General features: G+C 41.7%; 1 protein-coding gene across 1 annotated transcript in view; it reads left to right on the top strand.

Annotated features, from left to right (window-relative positions):
• Positions 1 to 22,406, top strand: part of lpar1 (lysophosphatidic acid receptor 1) — a 119,492-nt gene that overhangs the window by 13,979 nt on the left and 83,107 nt on the right. The window contains exon 2 of the mRNA XM_067983573.1: positions 10,868 to 10,990. The gene's annotated coding sequence lies outside the window, so the exon portion shown is untranslated. The remainder of the gene's footprint in view (positions 1 to 10,867; positions 10,991 to 22,406) is intronic.

The following is a 22,406-nucleotide window of genomic DNA, read 5'->3' as shown; positions in this document are numbered from 1 at the left end:
CTGCTGCCCATTGATGTACTAAAATAGAAAGTGGCAAAACTGCACTTGGCAGCTGCAGCGAGCAACTTCAAATAAAAACTGTGCTCCAGAAATGGTGAAATATCTGAAATATTTCTGCTCGTTCACAAGGTTAGTTTCCGTGAACAGATCATGCCATTTGACGCCGAATCGTCTGACTTACCTACAGCCCTCGTCTTGTTCGATGTTACCACTGGTCCTTCCCCTCTCCCATTTGGATCTGAGCATGAATGATTTCTGGTGGGATATTTAATAACGGTGACCAAAGAAATGGTAATTTCAAAAATATATACTTTTTTAATCAATTATTATGCCACATTTACAATATGTATGCCACATTTACAATTCAGGGAATTCGAGAGGTTAATGTACCCTTTAAACATTGAAACCCAGATGGAGTGTGGGCAAATAACACTGTTAGTTCCCCTTCTTCCCTGAAGAGCTGACGCATGCTGGAGTATGATTCTATGGGTACAGACTGCCCCCTGATAGGTCGCTCAAGTGGCCATTCTTCAACTGTGAGTTTAGACAGTGAGAGTTTTTACATAGAATTTAGGCCATTCGGCCCAACTGGTCTGTGCTGGTATTTATGCTCCACACGAACCTCCTCCCACCTTACTTCACCTCATCCTATCAGCATATCCTACTATTCCTTTCTCCCTCATGTACGTATCTAGCTTCCCCTTACATGCATCTATGCTATTTGCCTCAACTACTCCATGTGGTAGCGAGTTCCACATTCTCACCACTGTCTGGGTAAAGAAGTTTCTCCTGAATTCTTTATTGGATTTATTAGTGACTATCTTATATTTATGACCCCTAGTTTTGGACTCCCCAACAAGTGGAAACATCTTCTCCACATCTACCCTATCAAACCCTTTCAGAATTTTAATGACCTCTGTCGGGTCACAGTTGGCAGGTCGTTCGACTATGGAGTGCATCACAGCCAACCCCAATGGCGCGTCCTCATCAAATTTCCACACAGTGGAGCGTGGTCAGGAGGGAGTTCTGGCTAATTTCCTCAACATCAGAAGCCAATTTTATACCACAGCCAATTTTATACCACAGGCTTACCTCTGATGGAAAGAGTGCTTCTGAGACAAGCCTGTGATGTAAAGGATCCGATACTCTCTCCATCAGAGGCACCAAGACCCTGGTTTTGCCGGTTGCCTCCAACAAAAAATGACAGTGGTGGTAAAGCTATGGTTTTGACTTGTGGAACATGCTGTTGAGTCTCGCTGTGCTGTCTTGGCCTCTCACCAGCCGGTCTGTGTTGGCCGATGGCGTGCTTCCATCATTGCTGGCCTGTACACTCATTGTGGTGCCTTTAGCTCATGGCTCCATCGTACTTGACACCTGCTTGGCATGGCTTTGGGAATGTGTTGAGTACAGCTTTGAACTAACTTGCCAATGCAAAATGTGTTGTGTTATGCGTAGTTGTCCTATTATTACTGATTCTGCCCTGCAGTGTTTAAGGGGTGAATTATTACCAACAGGAATCAACACTGTCAAAGAACTGCTTCCAATGGAATGGATTCCCTAATATAAAATGGCCATGCGCGGGGAAAGGTTTGACACACTGGTTTGCATCTTTTGCAGCTGTCATAGTCTTGAACTTGACAAGACAAAGCTCAGTCTAAGGGCAAATAGACGATTGAGTATATTATATAAAGCAGCTGTCAGTCTATCTAACCTTGTGAAGTCAATACTAAGTTGTAAAGCCAGTTGTTAACTTGTATTTTGCATTGAGAAGGTAGAAAAGTCAGTTATATTTTCAATATTATAGCCAACTTGTGATTAAAATGTTTTTAGGCCACATTCTGTTGCTGAGCAAATTCTCTTTCCAACAACTTGACTCTCTTGCTTTTTGGAGTCACACTGTTTACCCAGTTTGCTTGTGTCACAAAACTGTAGAGTCGTGTAACTAGAAATTACATGGAAATTACACGCTGCATTTTTAGGCATTTGTCGGTTATGTAAAATAAATTTCTGCAGCAGGTGTCAAGTAAGATGGAGCCATTAGCTAAATCAGATGCTAGCATGGGTGGCTTAGCCATTGAGAAGCTGAAAGTGGTTCATTTTTGATTCATGATTTGCTAAAATTGGCCATTTAAAATATAGAGTGAAACTTAATCTATAGAACTTAATTGTAACAAAACCAGTAAACACCACTGTGCACAATTTTTCTGTAATTTTTTTGTCGATGTTTATAAGCGATCGTATAGAAATGTTTCATGAATAATTAGACTGTAACATTGCACAAGATTCCTGTATGCAGTATGACCGATTTTAATGGTGTAGGCACAAAAGTTTTTATTGCTTCGACTGCTTTACTAAAAAGAACAAGGCCAGGTAGGGTGAGGCAGATGAATGTGGTGAAAATATGCCTGTTTCATTTTGCGGATGGAATCTGTTCTTTTGAAGTTCACTATCCAAAATAGCTCGATATCTTCTGGTCCTGCATCATTTGGAAGCAACCCCTGATAGTAAAAAAAAGTGGCTACAATTTAAAAAAAACCTACAGACGTAAGTAATATTGTGGGGTAATTTTAACCTAACTCGCTGGGCAGGAATCGGGTGGAAGGCCAGTTTTACACCCCGTTCAATATTGCTCTCCACTCACTTCAATGGACAGTAAAATCGGACGGGGTGTAAAACCAGCATTGCACCCGATCCCATCAGTTTCCCGACGGGTGGGTTATGTTACAATTGCCCCATTTCTCAGAGGATTATAGGCAGTAATACAATCTTAGCAGTCAACTGCCACCAGCATTATTCCCATCCCATGACTGCATTATTGCCAGCCATCCTCTGTCTTGCTTTGCAAGTTTAGTAAGAAATAGAACAAATCCATTTCAGAACAAATTTTTCCTTTCCTTCATTAATTTTTTCCTTTCCTTCCCTTCTAAGTTTGCTAAATTTGCCTTTTTCACTGATAGAGACAAAAAAGATTTGTTTATTTGTCAAACCAGATGTGTTAAACATTTTCCAAAATTACATTAACAATCCAAAGGGTCAAACACAAGTGAGTCAAAGGTGATCTGTTTGAACCGTCTGTTGTTTTCTTCCTTCACTGGTTTTGCTCTTCTATTTAGTGCTGCTGGGAGGGGGTTGGGGGCAATTTAAAGAAAGCCCATTTTGTAAGTAGATGAGGATTCCATATGGAAGAAGTTTTCAATCATTCAGCTTGTTGCTTATTGGTAACTGGAAGCAGACCTTGTTTAAAAAAAAGAGTGGGATTAAGCGTCCATGGTGGTTATTGGAATGTGACTGATAGTCTGGTACTACATGACATGTGAAAATGTCCATAGTTCAAAGTGGTTTTTCATCAGCGAAAGGAAACTTTAGGAGCACTCAATCCATTGAAGGTGACGTGTGTTTATTCAAAGAGGTCATGTGAATGCTGTGTTTATCCCTGGCTTGCTAGCTACCTTGACTAAATAACTCTTACTGTCAGCTTGTACGGTTTTGTCAACTGATTTGTTTTTGTAATTTAATAATCTAAAGACTATTTGAAGGAACTAATTGAATTGGGGATGTTTCATTGTGGTGTCAACACTCCATTGATGAAAACAACGAACACCGGTTTTAACAAGGTCTCTTTCCATCTGTACATGCAAATCAATTAACTAATAAACCTAAAGCAATTGGAAGCATTTGTTAGTCTTTCCCTCCTATTTGCAACCCTGCAGGCTGTCACTTGTGGGGAGGGGAGAATTTGGTTATGACACAGTCTGCAACCTGTCACCTTGACCATTGTTACATGAAAGAGAACAGAAAGAATTTATTATATCAACTTCACATACAAGTAGGAAATGACCATCATCCTATCAGAGTGGGAGGATTGGGTGAGAAGAGGAGAATTAGCCTTTAAGAGCTTGGTATTGTGCTTTGATTGGGCACTGATCCTCATCCTTGTTCAAAGTCTTGTTCTGAGCTGCAACTCCAGGTGATGGGAGAATGTTTTCTCTTCCACAATTTGAAAAACTATAATTATGGCAATTCTTGGCTTGACAGAAGTTTTAAAAGTTTTTTAAAAAATATTCCTTTTCATTGAAGTTTACTTTGTTTTTGGGACATTAGCGCTGGGGAATGGGATACTTTCTATTTTGGGCCCTCAGTGTCAAGCACTCTTTGGTCAAGTAAAGCAGAGGCAGGATGTGGAGCAAAGCTCCTTCGACTCTGCCTGAACAATGTGCTTCTGCTCAAAGCTCAGAGTATCAGTGTGATATTTTCCCATTTTCCATACTAGTAATCCTGGGGTCTTTGAGATTGGCAATCAGTGGCACTTTAGAGGCAGTTTTGTATAGTAGGTCCACGTTAGCTAGGAAATGGATTCAAAATGCCCAAATTTATTTTAGATCGAATTCTTGTAGCCATCAGAGAGAGGTGACTTTCATCTCATCAATTGGACTGAATTTGATTCCAGCTTCCAAAGGACCAAAACAATTATCTAACTCGATAACATCCACTTAACTTTGCATATTTACCATGTGCTCCTGTAACAGCCTATCACTTGGCTTCAAGATCTCTATTGGTGGCCAATGATCCTTTCTTGCACCACATCTCCACTTCTCCTTGTCTGCCCATATACACTATGACAAAGTTCACCGAACGGACTTATGATTACCTCATCCACTGGAGTGCCATCCTACGGGCAAGAATGTCTAAACTCATTTCAATGAAAAGAGGAAGCCACAATCTCCACAAAGGACACCACTTTCAACTCTTAAGTCAGGAGAAGAATCTGGTTTGGGTATGGGTCACTTTTCAGATGCATCAGTTGTGCATCATTGTGAGTTGGTTATGAGACTAAGGAGAAGGTCTTTGGGTTCTATAGGACTTGCACAATATCTTCCGGCTCCAGTCGGAAAGCTGCTCTATTTATGGCTGTATAGCTGGCGAGCAATGTTAGACAGCAGAATGCACGAGATGATTTAAAGTGTTTTTTAACCAGTCCTTCAGCCATTGGCACAGACATTGAGGGCTACCAGCACCTCCGCTCCAATCTACATACCTATCAACTGATATGCAGGTAGTGACTCTACAGCCTGCTTGAGGAGCCCATATATTGATGCTCTTCTTCCTGAGATTGGGAGGTCACCAGGTGGGAAATAATGGGTGTGACGCCACATCGTGCCACTTTGTAGCACAGCATGTTTAAATCAATAACACAGTGTAGAACTGTCAGACAGCCAAACCCTGCAGGGAAGATTTTTTTTTAGTAGTGAGCTGTATTTCTGCTGTAAAAATAGAGAGGATGAACAGGCCAGAGTTTTGGACTGGGCCCTTCAGAATGGAAAAAGCAAAGTTGAGCAAGCACTTTAAAAGGATCAGGAGGAAAAAAAAGGAGAGGGAAAAAACAAAATTATACTTTCGTAGATACTAAAAGAAAATCAGCAGGTTATTTCCTGATGTGAAAGATTGTCTAGGACAACAACAGTTCCCCCTTTGTCAGCAGATTTGATGATGAGAACACAGAGAGCGACAAGCTGAGGGAGATAGATTAAAGTAAGTGATGGGGGTAGAGAAACAAAGATGGCATCTTATTCCTTCTGCTCCTGAAATACATATTGTGTCTTTTATGGCACTTTTTGGAGTTAGAATCATGGAATCATAGAAAGGTTACAGCACGAAAGGAGGCCATTCGGCCTATTGAGTCCATGCCGGCTCTATGCAAGAGCAACCCAGTTAGTCCCACTCCCCTGCCCTATTCCCGTAGCCCTGCTAATTTTTTTCCTTTCAAAGTACTTGTCCAGTTCCCTTTTTGAAGGCCATGATTGAATCTGCCTCCACCACCTCCTCGGGCAGTGCATTCCAGATCCTAACCACTCACTGTGTTAAAAAAAAAGTTTTTTTAAATAGTTAAAATGAGTTAAAATGAAGCCATCAGCTTTCTCTCTCAAATGGCTGATTTGGAGCCCGTGCAATGAATTTGTTTTCTTTGTTAGTTCATTACAAATCAGTAGCCTGAAGAAAACTGAACGCCAGCCTACAAGTCATGTGTGCGCAGTTTTTTTGTTAACTCTAGTATATTTTTGGTTGAACTGTACAGCAGCCATGGTAACTTAAGCTATAAACTGGCCATTGGGGGGGAATGGGTGCAGAAGATGGCCACATATTTTAAGATGTTGGATTTGGGAGGGAAGGTCATGTGTTTGTTTCATAGTCAATGAACTCCCAAATTCCAAGTAAGACCAACAACGGTGGGATTCTTGACGAAGGAGGTAGCCTCCGAAAGCTTGTGAATTTAAAATAAAATTGCTGGACTATAACTTGGTGTTGTAAAATTGTTTACAATTCCCTGAGTTAGAGAATGAATCATTTCACTCCAGTTCTTTCTGATGGCTATCTAGTGTCTCCTACTGGAAGGAAGTGTACACGGCCATTGGCTGAAGATAAGATCAGGAATGGGCTTGTCTGTAATGCCCTACACATTTAAATTGTCTGCCAACACTTGCTGTCTGGGCTCACACACCAAGACTGGCCACTTAGGTGACTTACTGAAGGGTGATCAGCATCCTGCCTCTCCCAGGAGATTATATGGCTGAGAGGGGGGAGGTGGGAGGGAGAGAGGAAGTCTTTAGTCTGGATGCTCTGGCCATCGTGGTGTGGGGCAGGCTTGATCTACCAGCTGGCCTTTTCCTGCCCATCAATTTTGTATGTTCACCTGTTCGCACCCCAGCAATGGAGAGAAGAGGAGGAGGAGAGTAGAAAAAAATGGTAGAAAAAGAAGTGGGGAGTGGGAGGGGGGAGAAACTATACCAAAAAAAAGTTTTCTTTCGTAACCAATTTCAGTATATGAGCAGTTCAGGCAAATGAACCTGCTCACACTCTGGGATTGGTTCAGAGAGTGGGTACTGTCAGTTTGTGCTGAAAAGTGCCCTATTACTGCCACGCTGCTGAAGGGAAAGATCTGAATGGAGATTGAGCATTTCCCCACGGGGAAAGGGTAGATGGGGGTGGCAGAGTGAGTGCACAGTGGTACATTGAGAGGCAAGGCATCCAGGTGACTCATTTTTGTGGACCTTCCAAAAGCCAGATAAAGAAAGGCATTGATGTATGTCTTGGAGCAGGTTGCCTGATTTATTTTCCTGTCAGATGTGTACATGGTGTACTCTGTCAGTTTTGTACATGATGGGGGAGACTTAGCGAGAAAGAGAGAGAGAGAGATTAAATGGCATAAAGGTTTTGGGCAGGGGGCAGAAGCAATATGTTGCCAAGCGCATATGTTATGGCTGTTTGCTCCTACGGTATTAACTTTGATGAAAAGAAAAATGTTCAACTCCAACAGCTTGCAGATCAAAGTTTAAAAGTAACTGGGAAGTTTTTGGTGTGGAAAGTTGATTGTTTACACAACTGCTAAATGCAAAGCTTAATTATTAATCAAACAGGCAGTGGAGCCTCTTAAAATGACAGATCAAGTACCTTACTACTGGAAGTTCTGAAGGCCACTGACTTACTACTGTACAAAATATGTGACTAGGTTTTATTTCCAAGTGAAGAGAAGTGATTAATAAGGTCTAGTGGAAGTATTTCACTTGAAAATCACCTTTTTGGTGAATGTTTTTCTGTAGCGATGGAGAAAGAATGATTAGCATTGCATGATAAGAAAGAAAATAAAGAACTTGCATTTATATCGCGCCTTTCACGACCTCCAGACATCCCAAAGTACTTTACAGCCAATGAAGTACTTTTGAAGTGTAGTCACTGTTGTAATGTAGGAAACGCGGCAACCAATTTGCGCACAGCAAGATCCCACAAACAGCAATGAGATGATGACCGGGTAATCTGTTTTAGTGGTGTTGGTTGAGGGATAAATAATTGGTCAGGACATGATACTATGCCGCTATGAAATGATAACATTGAGGCACACTTGGAAATGCGGAAATCAGAAGAATCATTGGGGCATCAGCATTGCTGTATATCTCCCCATTATTGGTAGTGAAATCAAATCTGGTTATAATTAAATTAACACTAAAATACAAGCTGCATTTCTATTGCTGGTATTGAGATGAGATCAGCAAGTTTAATTTATAATTTGATGTGTTAACTGGTAATGCATCACCTATGCCAAAATGAGCTTGATTGTAGTATACAGCAATAGCTTACATTTATATAGTGCCCTTAACAACATGTCCCAAGGCATTTCACACTTGGGCATCAGGCAGCAGTAGTAGGGAAGTGATGAAAAAACAAAGTTGAACAGGTAGGTTTTAAGGAAGCTTTTGAGCTGAGTAGAGTTGTAGCAAAACAAAGGAATTTAGGGAGGGAGTTTGTGCATGGACAAGATGGTTGAAAAGTCTGTCAATGATGGGGGAGTGGAAGGAGCTGGCAACGAGCAGTAGACTAGAATTAATTGGCGTGGAGGTAGGGCGGGAGGAGATTACAGAGATAGGACGGGCAATTTGGAGAGATCTGACGATGTGGAGATTAAGAAGGCAGTGCTTAGCTGTGTTACACAGAGCCAGTGCAGGTGGAGCAGAATCAGGGGGACAGGTGAGTGGGATTTTGTTTGGGGTAGGACTTCAAGGTTGTGTACCATTAGGCTGAGCTTGTACAGGCATTCAGGAAGGTAGATAAGTCAGGAGCTAGAGTGTGGAATGACAGGTGGGGGCTGAACAGGATGACTTTGGTTTTGCCATTATTGAGCTGCAAGGAATTCTGGCTCATCCACATACTGATGTTGGATAGGATTATACCTTAAATGATTGTCAGTAGGCTAATCAACTATTAGTGCTGATTCATGCACAATTTCCAGGATTACCGGAGAGCAATTGGGAGCAGGAATCTTGCTTGATTTATTGTCAAGCGATTTAAAAAAAATATCGTGGAAAATCTTAAGAATTTTCATCTGTTAATCTTGGTTTTAATCGCATATTTAATTGATGCAATTACTGAGTTCATCTCTTTCAAGTTTGTTTTATTACTGATGCTATCATTATTGTCAAAAGAACAACTCGGCATTAAAAACCTATTTCTGCATTTACACAAATCTCCTTCACAACCATCATAACTAAATGTATTATGCTTATGCGCTGGGTGCCCCATATATGCTCACGAGTCAGAGCCGCTTGATTACGTGGCTGCGATTGTACTGAAGATCAGCATGTGGACAGAAGAGCTCTGGTCTGCAGTTTTCTGGGGGTACCTTAGGACAGTTCAGGAAGTTTAAATCCTGCACTGGTTTTTGTCAGCAAACATTGACAATTGGACATCACCACCAACAACAATAGCAACAACTTGCATTTATATAGCGCCTTTAACGTAGTAAAAACGTCTCAAGGTGCTTCACAGGAATGTTATGAGACAAAATTTGACGCCGAGCCACATAAATAGATATTAGGACAGGTGACCAAAAGCTTGGTTAAAGGGGTAGGTTTTAAGGAGCGACTTAAAGGAGGAGAGAGAGGTAGAGAGGTTTAGGGAGGGAATTCCAGAGCTTAGGGCCTAGGCAGCTGAAGGCACAGCTGCCAATGGTGGAGCGATGGAAATCGGGGAAGCGCAAGAGGCCAGAATTGGAGGAGCGCAGAGATCTCGGAGGGCGATAAGGCTGGAAGAGGTTACAGAGATAGGGAGGGGTGAGGCCATGGAGGGATTCGAACACAAAGATGAGAATCTTAAAATTGATTCGTTCCCGGACCGGGAGCCAATGTAGGTCAGCGAGCACAGGGGTGAAGAATGCTCACTGTCAGCATGAAACACTGGTAGGTGAGTATGTGTCAATTGGTATCTTCTTCTGACAGCGCAGCCGAGCCTGGGAATTGACCACTTTAGGTATCAGGCATGTGATCGACCTTCCTACCACTCTCTGGTGAAGGATATTGGTTCACAGCACCATAACGAGCTAAAATTTAATCTCCGATGCCTTGAAACTACACTGCGAAAATATTATCGTACAAATGCTTCCGGCATTCGTATGGCCTGGGTTTCGAAAAAGTCTTCATTGTCAGATGGCACTCTGCCACATCAGGTGGCAAGGTGTACCCCAGAGCACTGGGAAGTAGGTTCACAGCTGCGATCCTGCCGCCCCCCCCCCACAGAAACTACTGAATTCTCAATCTGCATTATTAAGTTATGTAAGCGCCAAGTCAAGGCCAAGTGTCTCTACAGGGAGTGAGGGAAAATGTTAAAGAGCATCGTTAATAGTTTCCTCTCGCACATCTCAGTGACCAGCTCAAACAGAAAGAAAGAAATAACTTGCATTTATATAGCGCCTTTCACAACCTCAGGATGTCCCAAAGTGCTTTGCAGCCACTGAAGTACTTTTTGAAGTTGTAATGTGGGAAACGCGGCAGCTAATTTGCACACAGCAAGGTCCCACAAACAGTGAATGAGATAATGACCAGATAGTCTGTGGTTTTTTTTAAATGATGGTTGAGAGATAAATATTGGCCAGGACACCGGGGAGAACTCCCCCACTCTTCTTCGAATAGTAGCAGTGGGATCTTTTACACCCACCTGAGGGGGCAGACTTGGGTTTAACTTCTCATTCGACATATTACACAAATGGACAAGAAATAAGTTCTGTTCACTAAATTATTTGAATACAGCAAATAATTGTTTACACTCTAACTCTGGGATCCCAAAATTACAGAAAAGTTTAGAAATAATTGTGGTTTACTTATTTTGTCATTTTCATTTATATTTTCAAGGATATCGAAGAGAAATGACCAAAAAAAATGTACAAATACTAAGTAATAGGATTTCTAACCCGTTAACTGTGTTGGAGTGAGGTTATTTAAGATTTGGCACAAATGTTATGTTTATCAGGCTGCCTTACCCTTTCTGATTGGTGGCTTATGCATATTGTGTGGGATTAAGCTAGTTATTTTTTTAATCTTTTCAGGCCCAGGTGGAAAGAAAGGCTAGTGTGTTCCTTTCGTGGCTACTGGATGAATTTCACCTAAAAGAGGCTCCTCACAACTTTAAACACAAAAATTCTGTAGAGTGCTGACTGTCACAGAATAAAGTAAGTATTATACTACTACTACTACTGCTACTACTACTACAACAACAACTTGCATTTATATAGCACCTCTAACGTAGTAAAACGTCCTAAGGTGCTTCACAGGAGCAACTATCAAACAAAATTTGACACCGAGCCACATAATGAGATATTAGAACAGGTGACCAAAAGCTTGGTCAAAGAGATAGGTTTTAAGGAGTGTCTTAAAGGGGGAGAGAGAGGTAGAGAGGCGGAGAGGTTTAGGGAGGGAATTCCAGAGCTTAGGGCCTAGGCAGCTGAAGGCACAGCTGCCAATGGTGGAGCAATGAAAATCGGGGATGCGCAAGAGGCCAGAATTGGAGGAGCGCAGAGATCTCGGAGGGTCGCAGGGCTGGAGGAGGTTACAGATATAGGGAGGGGCGAGGCTACGGAGGGATTTGAAAACAAGGATGAGAATTTTTAAAATCGAGGAGTTGCCAGACTAGGAGACAATGTAGATGAACGAGCACAGGGGTGATGGGTGAACGGGACTTGGTGCGAGTTAGGATACGGGCATCAGAGTTTTGGATGAGCTCAAGTTTACGGAGGGTGCAAGGTGGGAGGTCGGCCGGGAGAGCATTGGAATAGTCGAGTTAAGAGGTAAACAGGCATGGATGAGTGTTTCAGCAGCAGATGAGCTGAGGCAGGGGCAGAGACTGGTGATGTTGCGGAGGTGGAAGTAGGTTGTCTTGGTGATGGAAAGGATATGGGTGTACATCTTTTCTCATCAAGGATACATCCAGATACACAGATGTTGTTTATTTTAAAGCATATATGGGGCAGAGATGGGATACGCAAATGCATTTGTACTAAGAAAGCTGAAACCGACACCGGGAAATTTCCTCCCGGTTTTCCTGATCGCCGCCGTAACTTCTCCGGGAACCTCACCTACACATTTATCTGGGGTTTTGGCTGAAGTTACGGAAAGCGATTGGGAAAATCCATTACTCTTTAAAAATCTATCAAATAATGGCAATTGATTTATCTGAATTTGCATGGGAGAGAAGCAGAACCTGTGATGTGGATGATGGACACTTAATGCGATTTCTCCAAAATTAAATGTGGCTCCTGCAAAATTCAGATGATTTGAAAGGTGTGTAGTTGCCTGAAGGAAAAGACATAGGCTTCACTTTGGACCTATCATAGTAGGTACAGCACAGGAGGAGGGTATTCGGCATATCGTGCCTTTGCCAGCTCTTTGAAAGAGCTATCCATTTAGTCCCACTCCCCTGCTCTTTCCCCATGCCCTGTAAATTTTTTCCCTTCAAGTATTTATCCAGTTCCCTTTTGAAAATTACTATTCAATCTGCTTCCACCGCCCTTTCAGGCAGCGCATTCCAGATCATTACAACTTGCTGCATAAAAAAATGTTTCCTCATGTCGCCTCTGGCTCTTTTGCCGATCACCTTAAATTTGTGTCACCGACCCTCCTGCCACTGGAAACGATTTCTCCTTATTTACTCTATCAAAACGCTTCATGATTTTGAACACCTCTATTAACTCTCCCCTTAACCTTCTCTGTTCTAAGGCGAACCGCCCCAGCTTCTCCAGTCTCTCCACGTAACTGAAATCCCTCATCCCTGCTGACTGAGTTAGATGTCTGTTTGGTTGTAAATAAGAAGATGCCATGCGGTTAATAAGCCACCCATTGGCAAAACCTCTTGGTCTGTTTGTGTTTTGGTTGAATTTCTGCAGTTCATATTGTCCAGCCCAGGTTAACCTGAGTAATTTCCCCCACCCTACCTGCAGCTAAGCAATCCATTTATTGGGTGTGGGTCAATCTACTTTGGCCTCTACTGACTCGCCCTGTGGCTTCAGTGTTTCCACACGTAGGAAATTAACATTTGATTCATCGTCACCTGTTCCTCTTGGGCACTCGTATATTAAAGGCCAGTTTTAACTTAGCAGTCCGTTTAATGTATCCTGCCAGATTACTTTAAATGTCAATTATTGCAGTTAATTTGCAAATCCTTGTTTTTTCCATATGTTACTTGCTGGCCCAAAACGTAAAAGTTGTTCTGCCTATGGCTTTCCTGCTAAGAGTTCCAGCCCACATTCTGTGCATTTGGTTTTCCATTTATACTTTTATACAGAATTTTCCATTTTAATTTGCAACCGGAATCTCCAAATGTGTTTTTCTATACCTGCAGCTGTCAGAGAGAACCATATTGAATGGTGCATGAGGAATAAATCATCATACCTTCTGTTTCCTTGCCCTTCACAGGATCTAGAGTCTGGTGGACAGGTGTTTAGTTTGGAGAGTATCAAAGCTCTTTAGTGTTTTTCTTCTGTTAATCACATTTTGTTTGCCCTGAGAATCAGAGTTTCTTCAGTAGTTTTGTTGCTCCTTTGCTGTGCAGCGATACTTGAAACTAACAGTTAAAACTTACATAATTTCAGACTTAAAGCATACGAATATATTTGGTAAGTCAGATAAAGATCCATTTCGACTGAGAAGTAATTCAAATTATTAACAACATATGCTTAACAGATGGAGTCTTATTGATTGAATGATTCCAGTCATAAAAATCAAAGCACAAATTGCGGTCAAGTTACCAGAGATGATTCCAATGAGAAATCTTAGGGGGTAATTTTAACCTAACCCGCCCGTCGGGAAATTGACGGAATCGGGTGCAACGCTGATTTTACACCCTGCCCGATTTTACTCTCCGTTGAAGTCAACGGAGAGCGATATTTGACGGGGTGTAAAACCGGGGATGCACCTGATCCCGACAGTTTCCTGACAGGCGGGTTAGGTTAAAATTACTCCCTAAATCTTAGTGACTTGCGTAACTGCTGGTTCAAGGGCACAGCCTGGATAAATCTGAGATTTTTGCTGAGAAACATCCAAAGTGACTTCATCCAATGCATGACAATGTACGGGATCTCTGCTATAGGCAGTATCTAGTTAAACATTTCCATGCCCATGTAACTTTTTGTTTATGAACCCTCTGCTATGATACAATTCACTTGACTCCAGCTGAAGTCCTCCTTTTGATGTAAAGGCTTCAAATTGACTTATTGGATATTTGAGGTCCTCCAGTGAAATTCCAACAATCTTCTACCTTGTCAGCACAGAGTACTGAGCTCCATGTGGTTTGTTGTACTTGTGCTGAATTCCCTCTGTCCATTCGTGTGCACATTTTGGCTACTGCTCTGGACCCAAACCCATTATTTTTATCTCCCTTTTTTCTCTTGGGGCTCTTCTCTCCTGTCTCCTCCCCTTAGTCATGTTATCTTTCACTTATTCCTACTCCAACCTATCACTATCCCTCTACCTTCCTACTGTCCTGCTGTCCGTGCAGGCTTGAATCCCCTTTGAATAAGCCCACAGCTACTCTCTCTGCCTCTCTTGGCATTCTCCGAAAGGCCAGTCGAGTCATTGCCTCCTTACTTGCAGCAGCTCCAAATGCCCCATCCTCCTCTCTCGCCGACCTTCCTGCTCAGCACACCCACTGGGGACTAGCCAGGTCCACCTCCTTCCTACGCCACTTGCCCCACCCACCAGTGCCCCCTCAGACTCTGCCAGCAGATCAACAATCACTGCCCCTCTCCACATTTCCCTCCCGAATGTCTATTCACTAGCGAACAAGGCCCTTGTCATCTATGATCTTATTGTGGAGATGATTGTATAGCAATCCTGGCCTTAACTGAAACTCGGCTCACGAGTGGTGCTACCTCACCCCTCATCCATGCCTTTTTCATCTCTAGACTCAACTATACCAGTGCTGCCCTAGACAACCTCCCATCCTTCACTTCCGTAAACTTCAGCTCATTCAAAATTCTACTGCTTGTATCCTATCTTGCAACAAGTCCTACTTACCCATTACCCCTGAGCTCACTGACCTATTTTGCCTCAAATTTAAATTTCTTACCCTTGTGTGTAAATCCCATCCTGGCCTTGAGTAAATGTGATTAGAACTATTTTTTCTGTGGCAGGTAAGCACCGACAAGGACTGGTTGGGCCGAGTTGCCTGTTTCTTTTTATATACAAACATATGTGCACACACGTACACAAATGCAAATTCATGAATAAAATATGCATAATTCTAGATTTAAAAAAAAATCTTAACGTTTGGGGTATTTTCAGTGAGATCATCCAGGAAATACACTCACCAAAAATAAGTGAGACTTGTGACCACAGGTCAGTTTTTGTAAAGGATTTCTGATGTTTCTTAAGAACCTTTTTTTAAAAGAAAAAGGAAATTCAAGCAACTTAGTAGATTTCTCAATGACGCATCTTGTGGCAGTTCCTCTGTACGCTGCAACTCCCCCATACACTGATGTGAGGTGTTTATTATTACTGAGACAAGCTAATTAATTGCTTATTTATTATTTACAGTCTGAGGAAACAACGTAGCACATTAGAATCTCAACTACCCATTGTTTCAGGCTCTTTTTTTTTCATTTGCATGAATACACAATGCTTTAAAATAAAATATTTGAATTAACTCTCTTTCCAAATTCTTTCTGTGGGGAAAAAATAGTCAAAAGAACCAGAAACTTACCACCTCTGTACTAAACATTACTGGAAGGTGTGTACAGTACCTTAAATAGCCTAATAATCATATTGAGAGCTTTTTGGAAAGAGGAGGAAAGTTTTCATTTTAAGACCTTTTTAACCTCAAGATCTTAAATAGCATAAACTTGTGTTCTGTTTCAAATACATAGGTGTCATTATTTCTTATTTCCAGACCACATTACTGTGTCTCAAATAGCTATGATCTGATGAGAAGGGATGGGGGTGGATTAATTTTGGATTCTACTGGTTGAACCCATTAGTTACATGTGCATCAGCGGGACCACAGACTTCCTCAGTTGGTTGTTGCCTGATTTATCTGAACGGAGTATTGACTCTTTGTGGAGTAATGAGCTCTTTGAGCGTTGAACGAATCTTTATAGCATTTTAATACGTCGTTTTTTTTTTTTGTTTTGTAATATTGCCAAAAAATTATCCTGTAAATTTCCAGTGCTCACGATAGCATTAAGAAAATACCGCAACATTAAACTGCCGATTCACGGTTATTTTAAGATAGAACCTAGAGACTACTGTTGCCGCTATTAGCGAATGAGCACTTAGCAAATTTGTACAGCATTCCTTTGTGTGCTATTTCAACATAAGCATTGACCCATTGATTTAAATGGGTTGATGCCTATGTTAAAATAGATGGCAGTCATGGGATCGAGATGTGTTGAGGGTTCATCCATTGATATCGCTAAAAATAATTTCTGGGCTTAATTCTTATTTTGTGTTTAATTTACTCTGAAGGGTTAGTTTAAACAACTTTTCATATTTCACAATATCTGCCACGGTCTGAACGATGTGTTTCAGATGGCTTTTAAAAATTTTAATTGAGTACCGGTTGTAAATCTAAGTGATACTGTGAGTTACTAAGTAAGCACTAATCCTGTTGAGATTTTTCTATTCTTAGAACGTGTTTTACATTTCCTAACTATAGCTGCACCCACTTAAACTTCTTACTAATGACTATAGATATGTAACTGCAGCAATTCCCTGGTACAATAAGGTGCTGCGTGTTGCCTCATGCCATAACTATTTCCCTGTTGTAACAGAGGACACGATACAATTACTGTAGCCATAGTACATTACCTATGAAACATTCCTGTATAGTGACGTGGAATTAGAGCTACAGTTTACATCTGTAATGGTGACAACAATACACATTTCTAGCTTGATCAAGATGTTCCGTTTTACATAGAATTTACAGCACAGAAATAGGCCATTCGGCCCAACTGGTTTATGCTCCACACGAGCCTCCTCCCATCCTACTTCATCTCACCCTATCAGCATATCCTTCTACTCCTTTCTCTCTCGTGTACTTATCTAGCTTCCCCTTAAATATATCTATGCTATTCGTCTCATCTACTCCATGTGGTAATAAGTTCCACATTTTAACCACTCTCTGGGTAAAGAAGTTTCTCCTGAATTCCTTATTGGATTTATTAGTGACTATCTTATATTTATGACCCCTAGTTTTGGACTCCCCACAAGTGGAAACATCTTCTCCACGTCTACCCCATCAAACCCCTTCATAATTTTAAATTAGGTCACCCCTCGGCCTTCTCTTTTCCAGAGAAAAGAACCCCAGTCTGTTCGGTCTTTCCTGATATTTCTAACCTCCCAGTTCTGGTATCAGCCTTGTAAATCTTCTTTGTACCTTCTCCAGTGCCTCTATATCCTTTTTGTAATATGGAGACCAGAACTGTGCACAGTACTCTTAAGTGTGGTCTGACCAAAGTTCTATACAAGTTTAACATAACCTCTCTGCTTTTCAGTTCTATCCATCTAGAAATGAACCCCAATGTTCTGTTTGCATTTTTTATGTGTGAAGTTGTATTTTGTACATACACTATTTGAACAATCAGCATTGAGCTGTAACCTTTTAAAACATATAGAAATTATAACTCTGTTGTACTTTGTAACTGAGATGTCGGTTCTGAGGTGATAACTACTGTTGTTTGTTACCCTTGTGGAGAAAACGACGGTGAATGATGGTGAAACATGGTTGTTGAGAATTCATGAGGCGTAGGGTAATACCAGAAGATTAGAAAATAGCTGGTTTGCAAGCACTAGGGTGAGAATTTGTGGACCCATTGACTTGCCATAGAATCATCCAGTACAGAAGGAGGTCATTCAGCCCATCGTGCCTGTGCTGGCTTTTTGAACGAACTATCCATTCAGTCCCACTCCCCCTACTCTTTCCCCATAGCCCTGCAATTTTTTCTCCTTCAAGTATTTATTCAATTCCCTTTTGAAAGTTACTATTAAATCTGGTTCCACCACCCTGTGTAAAAAAAAAATCACAGTTCTATTATCAAGGGGAAAAATTGAATAAGTTTCTTAAGCGAGGACATAATTATGAAACAAATGAGTTAATGAAAGTAGATTGACTGAACAAAATTACTGAAATTCGTTGCTTGGCTGATTTCTTGGTTTTCTGAAAAGATGTGATAATATGCCTCAAGGATTTTGTGATTAAAGTGAAAGCTGATGCCATAGAGAATAATACAAGCTGGACATTGAGTTTGCTACATGATAGGAAATAAAACAACAACTTGCATTTATATAGCGCCTTTAATGTAATGAAACATCCCAAGGCGCTTCACAGGAGCGTTACCAAACTAAATTTGACATCGAGCCACATAAGGAGATATTAGGACAGGTGACCAAAATCTTGGTCAAAAAGGTGGGTTTTAAGGAGCGTCTTAAAGAAGGAGAGGTAGAGAGGCGGAGAAGTTTAACAGGTAATTCCAGAACTTAGGGCCTAGGCTGCTGAAGGCACAGCCGTCAGTGGTGGTGCGATGAAAATCGGGGATGCGCAAGAGGCCAGAATTGGAGGTGCGCAGAGATCTTGGAGGATTGTAGGGCTGGAGGAGGTTTCAGAGATAGGGAGGGTTCTAACTGAGTAGTTGTGGTCAATGGCTTAGCTAAGGTATCAGGCATTAGTGTGTGGTATGTAGAATGTCCAGCTGAGTTTGCAGCTGATGGGAAGGTATTATATTCCAAGTGATCTACAAGCTCAGTTGGGCAAATGAACGGTTCATGGTATTTAATGAGAAATTCAGGATGATGCACATGAATATGAAAATCATTCTATAATACAGTGAAGCAGTTTTGCTTTGCACTGCCCCGTAATTATAATGTAAATGCGGCCCAAGTCCTGCTTTGGGGCCCAGCCTGACACCGGAATGAAGCAGTGAGACTCCCCAGGAGAGGGAGTGTTGCTCTTAGAATCATAGAAAGGTTACAGCATGGATGGAGGCCACTTGGCCCATCGAGACCACGCCATCTCTACGCAAGAGCAATCCAGCTAGTCCCACTCCCCCGCCCTTTGCCCGTAGCCCTGCAAGTTTTTTCCCTTCAAGTACTTATCCAGTTCCCTTTTTGAAGGCCATGACTGGATTTGCTTCCACCACCCCCTCGGGCAGTGCATTTCAGATCCTAACCACTCACTGTGTAAAAAAGTTTTTCCTCATGTCACCTTTGGTTCTTTTGCCAATCATCTTATGTCTGTGTCCTCTGGTTCTTGACCCTTCCGCCAATGGGAACAGTTTCTCTCTATCTACTCTGTCTAGACCCTTCATGATTTTGAATACCTCTATCAAATCTCCTCGCAACCTTCACTGTTCCAAGGAGAACAACCGCAGCTTCTCCAGTCTATCCACGTAACTAAAGTCCCTCATCCCTGTAATCATTCTAGTAAATCTCTTCTGCACCCTTTCTAAGGCCTGAAGTGCAGTGCCCAGAACTGGACACAATACTCCAGTAGTGGCCAAACCAGTATTTTATAAAGGTTCATCATGACTTCCATACTTTTGTACTCTATGCCTCTATTTATAAAGCCCAGGATCCCGTATGCTTTTTTAACCACTTTCTCAATCTGCCCTACCACCTTTAACGATTTGTGCACATATACCTGCAGATCTCTCTGTTCCTGTACCCTTTTAGAGTTGTGCCCTCTAGTTTATATTGCCTCTCCTCATTCTTCCTACCGAAATGTATCACTTCACATTTTTCTGCGTTAAATTTCATCTGCCACGTGTCTGCCCATTCCACCAGCCTGTCTATATCCTCTTGAAGTCTATCACTACCCTCCTCACTGTTTACTATCCTTCCAAGTTTTGTGTCATCTGCAAATTTTGAATTTGTGCTCTGTGCACTCAAGCCCGAGTCATTAATATATATCAAAAAAAGCAGTGGTCCCAGCACTGACCCCTGGGGAACACCACTGTACACCTCCCTCCAATCCGAAAAACAACTGTTCACCACTACTCTCTGTTTCCTGTCCTGCAGCCAATTCTGTATCCATATTGTTACTGCCCCCTTTATTCCATGGGCCGTAATCTTGATAAGCCTACCGTGCGGCACTTTATCAAACGCCTTTTGAAAGTCCATATACCCCACATCAACTGCATTGCCCTCATCTACCCTCTCTGTTACCTCATCAAAAAACTCTATCAAGTTAGTTAAACACGATTTGCCCTTAACAAATCCGTGCTGGCTTTCCCTAATCAATCCACCCTCGTCCATGTGACTATTAATTCTGTCCCGGATTATCGTTTCTAAAAGTTTCCCCACCACTGAGGTTAAACCGACTGGCCTATAGTTGCTGGATTCATCCTTGCACCCTTTTTTGAGCAAGGGTGTAAGAATTCTCCAGTCCTCTGGCACCATTCCTGTATCTAAGGATGTTTAGAAGATTATGGCCAGTACCTCTGCAATTTCCACCCTTACTTCGCTCAGCCACCTAGGATGTATCCCATCCATATTGGGTGACTTATCTACTTTAAGTACAGCTAGCCTTTCAAGTACCTTTTCTTTATCAATTTTTAGCCCATCCAGTATCTCAACTATATCTTCCTTTACTGAGATTGTGGCAGCATCTTCTTCCTTGGTAAAGACAGATGCAAAGTATTCATTTAGTACCTCAGCCATCCCCTCTGCCTCCATAAGTAAATCTCCTTTATGGTCCCTAATCGGCCCCACCTCTCCACTTACTACCCGTTTACTGTTTACATGCATGTAGAAGACTTTTGGATTCCCTTTTATGTTGGCCGCCGATCTATTCTCATACTCTCTCTTTGCCCCTCTTATTTCCTTTTTTCACTTCCCCTCTGAACTTTCTATATTCTGCCTGGTTCTCACTTGTGTTATCAACTCGACATCTGTCATACGCCCCCTTTTTTCTGTTTCATCTTACTCGCTATCTCTTTTGTCATCCAGGGAGCTCTGGCCTTCTTTGCCTTGGATTCAGTTCAGGCCTTTGCACCGGATTTACACGCCCAATTTGGCGTTGGTATGAAGTGGTTTCATGCTGACAGTAAATCTGTCAAGTGCCAGTGCACTGTTAATGTGATGAATCAAGTAAAATGTCTGGCTGTGATAGTTTCCCAAAACGTCATTGGTATTTTAAAGCAGTGGCAAGCAGAATGTTGGCGCGTATAAATAGATTTTGTACAATGTATGCAGGTCCAGGGAAGTGATATACTATATAAAGTCATAGTAGAACGAAGAGTGAAAAATTATGTCCAGTTTTGGTCATGATACTTTGAATCTTATCCACTACTTTGTGTACCTTTTTTGCAAGAAAGAAACGCAAGTAGTCCCATATTTTGTTATTGAGCTTTGAAGGGAAGTTAAAGAAGCTACATCTGTTTTCAGTGGGAGAAAAGATCAAGGAGGAAGTTTATTAAAATGATGGTCAGTAAGGTGGGCAGAAGAGTTATTTTGCGTGGAACCAATTTAGTAGAAACAGGATGTAATAAGCTGAAGAAATCAAGTCAATCCATAATTCATTATTAGTTAATTTATGTATCAGACAGCTACCTACTGTGCAGTGAATGTTGACTTACTTGTGGCATTCAAAAGTAAAATGGCTTTTTGATTAACCTGGGATACAGGGAAATGAGCTTATTGTTTTACATTCAATAGCAATGTTGTTGGGGAATCTCAATGGGAAAGCTGCAATGGTCTAAGTTTTTATTTGTCCACGAACTTGAAGGAGAGCAATGGGCTGGACCTTGTTGGAACAATAATGGTGTGCTGACGACGCACGCTGTTATCATTGTGCAAAAGGGCCAGCAAGTTCGGGGGACGAAGAGATACACCGTGATTTGCAGATCTCCAGAACTTACTGGTTGATTTACACTGCTTCACAAACGGCATCTTGTCCTCAACTTCCCCGTTATTTTTAAGAACTTGCTGGATTTGCACACTAATTGCCCATTAAACTTGCTGCAGAAAATTAGGGCTCATAATTAATAGAGTAAGTTCCCTTTCAACAACATGATAATTGTTAATGCAATGCCAATCAATCTCTCTGGCTCAGAAAGGGAGCATTTTAAAGTGTTCAATCTCATACCTGCATGTAGTCAATTCTTCTTAGAGATTTTAAAAATTTCAAATTTCAAACTTTAACATTTTTCTTACTTTTCCTTTCTGTCTTTTTTTTCCTCTTAATCCTATCTTTCTTTTCCTCTCTTTACTTCTCTTTATGTTCCTGATTTGCTCTAATTCATCCTATTTCCTTCTCCGCCGTTCCTCTGTTTCGTTCTCTATCCTTAAATCTCACCGGTTAAGGAGATGGACCATTGGTCCCGTCGTTCACTAAGGTCCCAGATGCCCTGTTGCCCTCGCCGTGCCGTTATCAGCTCGCACTTCCAACAAGTTACGGCTCAAAAGACGTTGGAGCTGAAGGGTGAGGGAAAAAGTCCAACTAACTGGGCACGTTGCGAGATGCCCCACTCCAGCAACATCTGGCCCAATAATTCCCCTGGCTAGACAGTGATGTGGAGCAAGGGTTTCAATTGAGCTTTCAGCAGGTACTGGGTCTCACAACAGATACACGTGGTACAGTGAAGGGGAAGAAAATGAAATCTG

The sequence above is a fragment of the Heptranchias perlo genome, chromosome 4 (genome assembly GCF_035084215.1).
Source record: "Heptranchias perlo isolate sHepPer1 chromosome 4, sHepPer1.hap1, whole genome shotgun sequence".
In the NCBI taxonomy this organism is placed as follows: Eukaryota; Metazoa; Chordata; class Chondrichthyes; order Hexanchiformes; family Hexanchidae; genus Heptranchias; species Heptranchias perlo.
This window is presented reverse-complemented; position numbering and strand designations above follow the sequence as displayed.